We start from the raw sequence: 13,006 nt of genomic DNA, 5'->3' as shown, positions 1-13,006 counted from the left end.
AGGAAGGAAGGAAGGAAGGAAGGAAGGAAGGAAGGAAGGAAGGAAGGGAGGAAAAGAAAGAAAGGAAGGAAGGAGAAGAAAGAAAGAAAGGAAGGAAGGAAGGAAGGAAGGAAGGAAGGAAGGAAGGAAGGAAGGAAGGAGAAGAAAGAAAGGAAGGAAGGAGAAAAAAGAAAGGAAGGAAGGAGAAGAAAGAAAGAAAGAAAGAAAGAAAGAAAGAAAGAAGAAAGGCTGCAGACTACAGATGATCTGTGAGGAAAAACACACAAAGTTGTCCTCTGGCCTCTCCATGCAGCACACATATGGGCACATGCACTCCCACGAGAGCATGTGCGCATGCCTCACGTACTACGCCAGTGGCAGGTGGCAAGCTGGGGTATAAAATTTTCAGGAATTAGGGTCACTTTTGAGACTTCTGTTTCCTACAAGTTCATATCTACTGGATGGGGGAAACGACTTACAAATTAAGACTACTGTGAGAGGAAAGACACAAAGGTATTTGGTAAACATTCAATTTAAGACTCAGCCTACATTCACTATGTACTTTAGATTTTATCTTCTTTTCCTGGCAGAGTTAAAAATTGAAGTGACTAGTTAAATGGTGTTGGCGGTAGCAGCATCCTGGGAAAGCGAAACTGAAAAAAAAGAATAAAATGTGACCCAGAAGACCAGCATTTGGATCACCTAGAGCTAGCAATGGGAAGGAAATGTGCCAATATTCCCACTGTTCTTGGGAATTGTATTCCTCTCTACCAGTTGCTTGTGCCAAAGCAGAGACCTAGCCTTGCTGTATTTTTTTAAAATAATACTAATACTAATAATACTAATAATACAAAAAATAAATAAATAAAGGCTGAAAAGATGTCTGAGCATTTAACAGCACTTCCTCCTCTTCCAGAAGACCAAGTTTGGTCCCCAGCACCCAAATATGGGTGTAGTAAAAATTTTGGTGTCTTTAAAAACTCAGTTATGTTATGTAAACATGTTTTTGTTTTAATCCCAAGTGTGGGATATAGGACTGATTCAGACTGTCCATAGCAGCAAACTATTTGCCTTGTGTGGGCTCTGAGAGGGACTCTTTGCCAGCTGCAGACAGTTTAATTCTGAGGACTCTGGAGAGAGAATAAATGCCAGAGTCCAAAGAGAGAAAGAAGGCTCTGAGAAAGAAGAAAAGGCTGCTGCTCCTTGTGGCTGTTGAGGCAGTTTGACAAGAATTTGGATATATCCTGAAATGAAGATTGGACTTGCTCCAGGAAATCCAGACCCTAACTAGCAGGACGTACATAAGAAAAACTACACCCCCTCTCCCTGCTAACCTTCTTTCTCACCTACCTGGTATTGGGGTATTGGAAGGGATTGGGGTGGAGAAGGGAGGAAGAAGCATTGAGGAACCCCAATAAAATAGTTTTTAAAAGTATGCCTATAGATGGGTATCTTCTTTATGCTCTCATAATTTTACTCTTGTCATTCTCACTAGAAACATGGAAAAATGTAAACCACTAGCTGAATTACTTTGTAATACTGGGGATGTAGCTAAGTTAACAGAGTGTTTACCCAGCATGAAAAAAGTTTTGATCTCTAGCACTACATAAACCAAGTGTTGACACATGCCCATAAACCCAGCACCTGAGATGGAAGCAGAAGGCTCAGAAGTTCAAGACCATACTTGACTATGGATTAAGTTTAAGGCCAACTTAGAATTCATGAGACCCTGTCTTTAAAAGAAAACCAAGACAAGACTTATTTTGTGCTCCTTATATTTTTTCATTCAAAGTTCCACAAGTGAAAAGGAAGCATTTTCTTCCCTCAAACTAAACAACACCTGTCTATGAATATGAATATTCTCATGGTTGGAATGCAGTCACACCAAGGTACAAACTAGTATCAGGAGATTTAGAAAGAAGTCCTCTTTTTCCTACAACTTTCTGACTCTGCCCAACCTCCCCCTGGGAGGAAAACACCAATTAAGTCCATTGTTTATGTCATTAAATTTCACACCAGCTTTAAGATGTATTTATCCTTTTACAGATAATATTAATGAGTTTCAGAGAGATTAAAAATCTTTGCCAAAGTCACCCAGCTAGTAAGCAGTGGGGACTTGAATCAAAAACTAGAATGGATACGGCTTCTAATTCCAAGCTCTTGTTGTCCATGTGACAAATTCTGCACAGCCATGTTCAAAACCAGACTGGCCTGAACCAAGACTGCATTGTCCCATTCTTGCCCTCAGGACACAGAAGTAAACGTTTGATCCCTAAAAAGGCTGCAATCATCTTGCTTACACAAAGTTTTGTGGGGCAGAAGCAACTGAATGTTGGAATCTCAGTGACCCAGGAATATGAGCTTGATTGATGCCCTCAGACCTCAGGTTGATGCTGAAAAACAGACAGATGACAGCAATGGCTTTAGCCCATTTCGCCAAGTGGTTGACTCTAACTACAACAAAACCATCAGCATGTTTGTAAATGCCATCTCTTCTTCACCACTATCACTCCAGACAGGCTGAAGCAGCCTAACTTAGGTCCCTCATCTACTGTGCTCCAGAATCTGCTCCATTCAGCCATCAAACTCCCTCTGTGAAAGACACCAATAACTTCTTACTGCTCTTCAGAATAATATCTGGCTCCTGATGATGGCTCATAGGTTTCTATTCTGTGAGCTCCTGCCTGCTCTTCTCACCTTTAATTTGCCCATTCTGTGTTTGCTCACACAGAACATTGATCTGGGAAAATACATGGTTTTCTTGTGTTTTTAAAAGCCAGTATCCAGAAAGCTGCCTGGATTATACTCACTGCTCAAAACTGTCTGTTGACTTTATAAATTAACATTATCTGCAACATGTGAATGAGCACAAAACCCTTTCCTAAAGCTGCTTTCTGGATGTCTTGGTTTGAAGGACATAAGGAGTTCGATGGCCTAGAAACCAGTCTTGGATCAAGCATTATATTGGTTTTTGAAGTAAGAGCATGAGCCTACAAAAATCTTCATATTAGTGTTAACTTCGTCATGGATAGATAAGGTGGCACTACTCATCCATCAAATGGCATTGGATGACAACTGCATACCAAGCACTATTCTGACTTTGCCAATGAAAATGAGACAGAGTGCCTGCCTAGGAGTTAACTCGGGACCAGAAAGGTATGCAGAGGTCATCCAGATAACTATTTACTGCGTGCTGCAAGAGAAAACCAAGGAAGACCCAAGATGACACAAGAGAGGAAGAAGTCAGCTCATCTGAGGTTTTGAGTAACAAGTCTTAAGCTGGTTGTAATGATCAATAAGATATTCTCTGACACAGTAGGGTCATACTAATGTGCGGACCATGCAAAGGTGTGATAGTTAAAACGCACAGAGCAGAAAGAGTCTCACCATCACTGTTTATAAAACATGAAGTGGAGATGGAGTTGGACAAGCGGGCAAGGAATCCTACAGGAGATGGGTTTTAAACAGAGTCAAACCAAAGCATGTCCTTCAGGGGAAAAACAATGATTCTAAAACTTTCCTGCAGGGTGACATAGGGGGATAAAAGGCAGAAACAGGCAGAAAACAAGCTGGGGCAATAATATGAGCAAGCGGGCTTCATGTGGGGTCTGAGAGATGAAGAGGTGGAACAGCTGGGACCATTGAGGACTGGGAAGTATCTATATTCCAAAACAGCCGGAAGTTCCAGGCTCGGGTCACTGATTGATAACATTTTCTAAACACAGCATATGGAAAGAGGTGTTTAGGAACAAATGTTCAAAGTCTGCTTTTGAACCCTTGCGCCTGCTCCCTGCAGAAACAGAGAAGTGTAATGGATTGTGGTTCTTTCCCTTTTTGCTTTAGGGTGGTCCCAGAAGCTGAGACCCCCTTCAACTGACCCATCATTCCTTCATCTCCTGTCAGGTGTGAGGAAAAGCAGTTATTATGGCTTCTTTCCTCACGGGGGTGTAGTGGGGCTTTCTTAGCTGTTGAAAGAGCTGTGTCACATTCAGAGAGAAGAGCTCTGTTCGTGAGGAGCATAAGGAGACCAAGCATAAAGAAGCATTTAAAAGGCCGCCTGAAGGGTAGGAGACAGGCTTGCAGGGGGCACATTCTGGCTTCATAATGAGATTTAAAGATTCAGAGATGAAAAACAGAAGATAACAGGCGGCAGAAGATGTGGATCCGTTCTCTCTCCAGATGGATTAACATTTGGATTGTTTTTCCCAGATGTGAGTGCCCAGGATTAAAACCCTACCATATTTCTCCTGCAGGGGGATTCTCACACAGAGGCAGTAGAGACCCCTCAGGGTGGCATAAAGACACAGCTGTCATCAGCTCACTGCGGGGACATCACTACAAAGGTGCAGAAGCTGGGGGCTGAGCAGTTTTACACATGAGTTACAACTTGTCACAGGCCAGGGAGCTACCATCGGTTCCCCCACCCCATCCCCACATCCTCACAAAGACCATGGGGAATAGACACCAGACAAGTGAGCCCAGGAGCCTGGAGAAGGTAGAAAACAGTTTGCTTGGTCCTTAACACCAGATGGTTTCCTTTCAGTTACTACTTCCCAAGTGTCCCCAGCACCCTCTCCTCATAGCTAACCTTGGAGGTAAGCCCCCTTTTTCTTCCCTGGCTGCACCTGGCTCCTGCCAACCGTCCTTTCCCCAAGGGCTCTGTGAAAATGAGTCAGGCATTGTAAGTTCTGCAGGGGAAAAACGACTCCCCCCAAAACAAGTCTCCAGAAGCAAGAGTGGCTTCTTCAGCCCGCATGACATGACTCCATCACACACATTCTTCTCCCTCACTCCCTTCCCGGCCACCAGCACCAGCACAGGGCTCTCATGCTTACCCTTGAATCTGAAAAGTCACATTTCCTCCAAGCTTCAACCCAAAGCTGGGTTCTCACTCTTCCTCACTCTCCCAGATCATCTATTGTCTACAAGCCTAAGTCTATTTGAATATACTTTCTGTGTATCTAAGTTTCCCTCCTACTCCGACATTCCAGCCTTGGAGAGAGCCGTGTTGGACTCACCCTGATAGCTTCCAGGACCTGCCACACTGAAGCCATTTAGTCAGTGTTTGTGGAATTCATTAGAATAGGTGAGGAGCTGCCACACAAGGTGCGCTGCTGCTACAGCGAGGAAAGGCAGGTGTTTATATGAGCTGCCTGGGTTTCATAACCCAGCGTTATTGCAGGGGGATTTAGGGATGTCTGGTCTGGCAGGAGCCATGGTTATAAGCTTGACTATTCTCTGGCCAGACCTGCCAGCAGTTCACAGGGGCAGCTTCATGGTTCTGCAAAGCATACTGCCTTAGACACAGACTGGTGAAGTGCTGGCATTGGCTCCTTAAAATAGCAAGAAAGTGTCTGGGCCTCTGACTTCCTCAATCTCTTCTTCCTCAACGTAGTAAGTATCATTCCTATGCTCACCAGAAGTTATACAAAGGGCAGTACATGTAAAATGTGTGGGACAGGAGTGTGCTTTTCAGTGTCTGGTACAAAACTGGCATACAAACAATCTGTTTAGTAATTTATTCATTGGTGGGAAATATTAACTAAGAAGTACATAGCCTAGAGATGGAGGGCTCTCAGTCTTCAAACAAGGCTAGACTTTGAGATGCAGGTTAGCAGAAATATCTCTATATTAATGAAGATATGGGAACCCACATACCACGCCCACCAGAGAAGCAGGTAGGCTAACTGCATATCTTCATTTTTCCTCCGCTCCTCCAAATCCAGTCCCCCAGTCTCATCGCCAGCTCTGTAGCAGATGACCTGCTGCAGCCTCCCCTTCCTTTATGCCCCCATCTCCAATGATCACACAGATCTTCTCCTTCAACCTCCCTTCCCCTTCGCTTATTGCATTGTCCCCACCAAGCAGACATTCCCCGGAAACCCACCAGTCAAGCCTGCCAGGGAAGTGAGAAGGCCAGTTAGGCAGGTAACCTAGCTTCAAGCCTTCACTCTGCCTTTTCTCCCTCAAACACAATCCCCCAGTCTCATCCCAGCTCTACAGCAGACTATCCACTACAGCCTCTCCTTTCTCTCTCACCCCATTTCCAGGGGAAAAGCAGTTCCTGATGGCACACCTAGATTCCTCCCTCGTGTGGACCCCTTACTATCTAGCCCACCCCCATTCCCAAGAGTCAGCTCCCAACACGTTCAACCTGAAACCACACTTCTGGATCCCAGAAGAATTTTCTAGAAGGAAATCCACAGCTACTACAGCCTCCTAAGAACCAGAGAAGGGAATGAAAAACAAGGAACAAGACAACAGCCCAACAAAGACAAGACCAGGTATCAGCACCTCGAATTACAATCTTCCCAAATTCAGATATCTAGATGCCAGCATAAAAACACAATCAACAATAACCAGGACAACATGTCTCTACTAGAGCCCAGCAACCACACTAGAGCAAACCTCGAAAAAAACAACATGACTGAAACACAAGACAGGGACCTTAAAGTAGCATTTATGAATATGATAGAGGAACTTCAAGAAGAAATGAATAAATCAGTCCCTTAAATATATCAGTCTCTATCCCATAAATATAGATGTATGAAAGCATGAATAGTGGAAAGAAATTAATAAGACCTGAAAGGTCTCTTTTCAAGACCTGAAAGGAGAGATAGAATTATAAAGGAAACCCAAACTGAGAGAAATCAATGAACAAAAAATTTAAGAACTTGAACATAATTTCAGAGGCAAGCCTTACCAACAGAATACAGGAGACAGAGAATCTCAGTCATTAGAAACATGATAAAAGAAATTAATACCTCAGTCAAAAAATGTTAAATTTTTCTTTAAAATCCTGGCAAAAAAAAACAAAAACAAAAACAGGAAATCTAGGATACCATGAAAAGAAACATTAGGAACAGATGAAGAAGAAACTCAGGTCAAAAATCACAGAAGAAAATTTCCCAAACCTAAAAAAGGAGATACCTATCAAGGTAAAAAAAAAAAAAAAAAAAAAAAAAGCATAAAAAACACCGAATAAATGAAACTGGAAAAGAGATTTTTCTCAGCACATAATAATCAAAGCATTAAATGTACAGAAAAAAAGAAAATACTAAAAGCTGCAAGGGAAATAGACCAAGTAACTTACAAAGGCAGAACTATTAGAATTAAGACCTAAAATACCTGACTTCAGAGTGGAGGCTCTAAAAACTTGAAGAATCTGGACAGACATTCTACAAACTCTAAGACACCACAGATGCCATCCCAGATTACTATGCCAGCAAAACTTTCAATCACCATAGCTGGAGAAAATAAGACATTCCATGATAAAGTCAAACTTAAACAGTATCTGTCTTAAAAAATGCTCTGAAATCAGACTACAGAAAGAAAACTTTAACCTGAAGTGGTTAACCACACCAAGAATGCATGAAGAATAAATTGTCCCAGACCAGCAAATCAAAAAAGGAAAAACACACACACACATACACACACACACACACACACCACCACCACCACCACCACCAAAAACAACAACAACACAATAACAAAATAGCAGGAATCTATAAACACCAATCATTGATATTCCTCAACATCAATGGTCTCAATTCCTCAACAGAAAGATACAAACTAAGACCATGGGTGTGAAAACAGAATCCATTCTTCTGCTGCATCTAGGAAACACACCTTAACATCAAGGATAGACATCACCTAAAGTTAAAGGATGGAAAGTGATATTCTAAACAAATGGACTTAAGAAGGAAGCTGGTGTAGCGATTTTAATATCTGACAAAATAGACATCAACTGCTAAACTAACCAGAAGAGATAGGGAAGGACATTACATACCTCATCAAAGAAAAAAAAATACACCAAGAAACACTCTGGTTCTTAACATCTATGTACCAAACACAAGGGCATCCTAAAAGCTAGCTTAAATCACATAATGACCCTCACACAGTGATAGTGGGAGACCTCAATACTCAGCTCTCAGTAACAGACAGTTCATCCAGACAAAAGTTAAAGAGCAAAACTCAGGAGCTAACTAAATTAATAAACCAGGTAGACCCAACAGATTCCTACAGAACATGTTACCTAAACACAAAAGCAAATGCCTTCTTCTCGGCTCAGGTCTTCTCATAGAACTTTCTCCAAAATTGACCACATACTCTAACACAAAGCACATCTCAACAGATAAAGAAAATTGAAACAAAGCACTGCATCCTATCTGAGCACTACAGATTAAAGCTGGAGATCAACAACAGAAACAACAGAATGCTTAAAGATTTGTGGAAACTGGGGCGAGTAGAGGGAAGGGAAACTGTAATCAGGATATATTATGGGGAAAAAATATATTTTCAATAAAAAAGAAGCATCTATATATTAATGAAGGTGCAAAATGGGTACAGAACTTAAGTGCTAACCTAGCTTCTCTGCCACTCTTCTGAGCCTTTACTACACAGGATCAAAGCCATGGTTCTTGTCGCTATCTCCATGGGGTTATCGGGAGAAAAGTAAGTCACATAAGCTTGCTGACTCTTGCGGAATTTGAGCACCTTCCGTCGTTCTGCCTTCAGCCTGCAGTGAGCCAGCCATGAATAAGGGTTTGCTTTTGTTTGTACAGTTATATCGTTTGAACCTCCTAGATTCTAAGTGTCTTGGAGTCAGCAACTGTGTCAGTTGTACTTCGAACTTTATACTCAGATTCTCAATATAGTATCTGGCAAGTGGGAGGCTCTAGTGAGTAAAAACAAAAAGGAATTAATGAACAGTCAAGTCTTTCTAAACTGAGAATCAGAAGGCCTGTGGTGATCAGTCATGCTGACCCTGTTCTATTGGCGTGAACCGATTTCTAGTCGGATGTGGTGACCAGTGCAAGGCAGGAAGCAGTTCAGCTATTGAATCTGTGACTGCATTGTATCATGAATAAAAATAAATCAACATCTTTCTCAATCTACTTATTATCTCCCGGCAGTAATTGTGGATTGGGGGAAATTCTGTGTTTCTTCTTTTTTTAAAAATGTTGACTAACAAGCTTATGATCTTGAATTTGTATCTGTAATTAGTATTGATTAACTTAATCTGCAAACTTGGCCACATTGCTGCAGGGTTGAAATTCTGAAGATCTTCTTGACACCAACAGAGAACAATCAGAATCTGTAACTACCATGAGACAACTCTGGGCCAAAGACCCAGACTGACTTCCTTTGCCACCCAAACAATAGCTCTAGGAGTAGAAAGGAAAGAGAAAGTGACCATTTTAATGTGATATCTCTATGCAGGTGTTTTGTATTTATGTGACAGTAACTCAGGATGCCTACCGACTAAACATCCCAAGCTCTTGTCTTAACCCCAGATTTGATCTGAACAACGAAATGTGAGTAGCGTTTTGAAGAGACAGTTTGCACAATCATAGACCCTCTGCCATGGCAATGAGTCATGAAGTGGTGCCTCCTCCTTCAGCTGCAGTCCAAAGAGAAGGTGATCTGGACCAGTATCCTCAGCTTATTCCACATGAATATGTGTCCTTATTAAGGAACCGGTTCCAAGGTTTAAGGGACAGAGACCTGACAGCCACTGTTGCTACAGTGTAGCATTTGCTAGCCCAACTGATAGAACGTTAGAGCCTTCAATGCTCTGATTTGTTTTTGTTTTGTCAATGAGGTTGGCATTGAAAGACAATTCTTAAGGGCTCTCATGCATACTATATGTCTTTCGAGCCAGACGCTAGCTACTGATGCTAGCTACTGTTGTTTCAGAGTGTATTTTCAAGGACATCGATAGAACCAACAGCCTGGAAAAGTAGAATAAGTGGCTTCTTCCAGAGGAAATGCTAAGCATACTTACTGTCCATTTTAAACTTGTGTAGTCTCAGCTTAAGGTCTCTCTCATTTAATACAGCTCACTGTGTATGTAAGCATCCCTCTGGGCTATTTGCAAGACAAATATATGTAAATATGGTGAGATCCATACTCTGCCTTGCGTTGAGTAGTAAAGTCCTTACAACTGACTTAAAACTTTCATGTCTTCTGCCAACATCTTTGAGACTGTGGCAAGTAAAAGTTTTAGATTTGGTGGTTGGTAAAACATTGAGAGTTAGCACAATTCTCGACAGTAGCTGTTAGCCCTGATGAAACAGAGCCTCTGAGAGAGCAGTGTTCCAGGTGATTCCATTAATATTTTTTTTAAAAATCCATTTACCCTATTATTCTACATTGGTTGTCATGGATAAAAATCCAATCATGCATTTCTGGACTTATTTATTCTTTTATTCAGTTGATGTTTATTAACTACTATACTTCAAGCATTATAGGGTTTTCTAGGGTTCTTTAAAAATATTACCATGGAATTTCCCCAAAATAACAACTTTGGATTCCTAAAGTGAATTATTTGAGATTGTCTTATACTTACTTTTGGTGACCTGCGTAGCATAGCAGAGGATCAGACATCCCACAAATTAGTATCCAAGGCACACTTTGGCTGCTAGTACAGTCATGTAGGTCTGGCAGCTTGGAGACTTCAGGAGCAAGCATAGAGCCTATGCAGACTCAACAGTATTTGGAGCTTAAAAGCTTCTTACTTCTTACAAAGAGCACTGAGTCTCAAATAGAGTCCCAAGCTTCCTCAGTTCCTCTGGCTTCTCCTAGGCCCTGTCACGAATAAAAGAGAACCAGCGGCTAAGTATAGCTACTCTGAAACTGGGGTATGCACTTTCCTATGATGCAAAAGCCTGGGCATCTGATGCCCCTAGAAAACCAAGCCAGACTCTCCTAGCAGCCTACCCCGAAGTCTTCAGTGTCAGCATGCTACAGAGGACTTGGGCTGACTAATGAAGACTTAACTCTCAACTCTGCGCCTAACCGACTAGTTCCATGACTCTGGTTTAGACTCTTTTGAGCTTTTCTGAGCTCTCATCTTCTCTTCCATAGAAGTCACCATCCTGCTCTATAAAATTCTCGTGAGGGTTAACAAATAAGACCCTGTTAGGTAAAGTACAGTACATAGCACACAGTAGGCTTTCAATAAGTAGTCCCAACTTACATTATTACTGTCATCATGTTGCTTTGGCTGGATAAAATGAACATCCCTTTAAACAAAAGGAAAATTAGAGATTAGGTGCGGAGCCACTGGCTGAAAGCCAAAGGGGGAAGATAAAGCTTTATAATTGCCTCTCCTGGGAAAAGCAATAAATCCAGGCAGCTGTGCTGCTCCCATACTTCAGCAGCCAGAGGAGCGCTGGGCCTGAGGATTTCTACACATGCATCTACTGTGCATAAGGCACTCTGTGCCTGGTACCATAGACACAGGTTACAGCTTCAGCCCTGCCCTCTGGGGACATGTTATCTGTGCAGACTAGACAAAGAGAGCATTAGACAACCAAAGAACCCATTTTAATATAAGGCAAATTGGAAAAGGGAAAGAGCATGCATGAGATGGTCATCAAGGGTGAAATTTCAATGTGGCAGGAGGGTGTATTACAGGCCTTAATAGGAACATAAGGGCATTAGGGATGAGACTGGATACATAAACTTCAGTGGAAAAACCCAGAGAAGCAACAATGAAAGTAATGACTCTGGCAAGGAATGGGTTCACAAAAGAATACTGAATTAAAAGAAATAATCTACTGAACTGTATATACTTTAGGATAGTGTACTGTCTGGTTTTGTGTGTCAACTTGACACAAGAGTCATCAGAGAGGAAGGAACCTCGTTGAGGGAATGTCTCCATAAGATCCAGCTGTAAGACATTTTGTCAATTAGTGATCAATGAGGAAGGGCCTAGCCCATTGTGAGTGATGCTATCCCTGGGCTTGTAGTCCTGGCTTCTTTAAAAAGCAGGCTGAGGATAGACCAATTATTGTTTGGACTTTCCCTCAATCTTTGTTCCCTCATTATCCCTGAACTTCTTGTAGGCAGGGTAATTTTTGGATCAAAGGTTTTGTCAATGGGTTGTTCTCCTTCTTCCACTAGTCCTGCCTGGCTAGGAGGTGGTCACTTTAGTCTCCATGTCCTCCCCCAACCCTCTTAGAAGTCTCAGCTAGAGACACATCAATATTCTCCCAGGAGCCTACCTTGTCACAGGCCTCCAGCTTGACAACGAGATGTAGCCCCCAACCTGAGACCCACCCCATGGTAGAGAGCCAGCCCCTGACACTAATAATGACAGTCTGCTGAGCTTTCAGATAGGAGCCTAACTTGACTGTTGCCTGGGAGGCTCCAGCCAGCAATTGATGGAGACAGATAATGTGACTTCCAGCCAAGTATGGGACAGAACTCTGGGTATCCTGTGGAAGTGTTGGGGGAAGATGGAAGAAACTAGAGGGGACAGGAACCTCAAAAGAAGACCAACAGAGACAAATAACCCAGTCCCATGAGAGCTTTCAGAGACATCAAACTAAGGAGCATGCATGGTCTGAACCTAGGCCCCCTGCATACATGTAGGCAATGGCAATGGGCGGCTTAGTCTTCATGTGGGGCATCTGACAAGAGGGGGGAGCTTTTTCTAACATGGGCTCTATTACCTACTTTTGGATTACTTCCCCCCGGCAATGCTACCTGGCCTGGCCTTAGGGAATGAACATATGCTCAGTCCTGATGTGAAATGATGAGCTGGAGAAGTTTAATGCATAGGGAGGGAAGCTCCCCTTTCTTGAAGAAAAAGAGAAAGAGAAAAAGGAAGTGGGGGGACTGAGAGATGGAGAGAGAGGTGCACCCTCGGGATGTGAAGTAAATAAACTAATACAAAATTTTTTAGAAAGCAGAGGCTGAACCAACCAAGGACCATGTATAGGCTGGACCTACAACACCTACAGATGGGCAAATGGAAAGGTCAGGCTTCATGTGGGTGCTCTACGAAGGGGAGCAGGGCTAACAGGTACTCTGTTGCCTGCTTTCTGATCACGACCCCTAATGGGACTGCCAGGAGAGGGAAGAGGGAGGAAGGGGGGGAAAAGAGAGGGAGGATGGAACCTGGAGGAGAGAAGGGAGGGGGCTAAGATTAGAATGTAAAGTGAGTAAATAAATTATTAATTATTTTTTAAGAAGCAGGCTGGGCAAGCCATGGGAAGCAAGCCAGTAAGCAGCACCC

Source organism: Psammomys obesus, unplaced genomic scaffold, assembly GCF_907164565.1.
Source record: "Psammomys obesus unplaced genomic scaffold, mPsaObe1.curated_primary_1811, whole genome shotgun sequence".
Taxonomy (NCBI): domain Eukaryota; kingdom Metazoa; phylum Chordata; class Mammalia; order Rodentia; family Muridae; genus Psammomys; species Psammomys obesus.
This window is presented reverse-complemented; position numbering follows the sequence as displayed.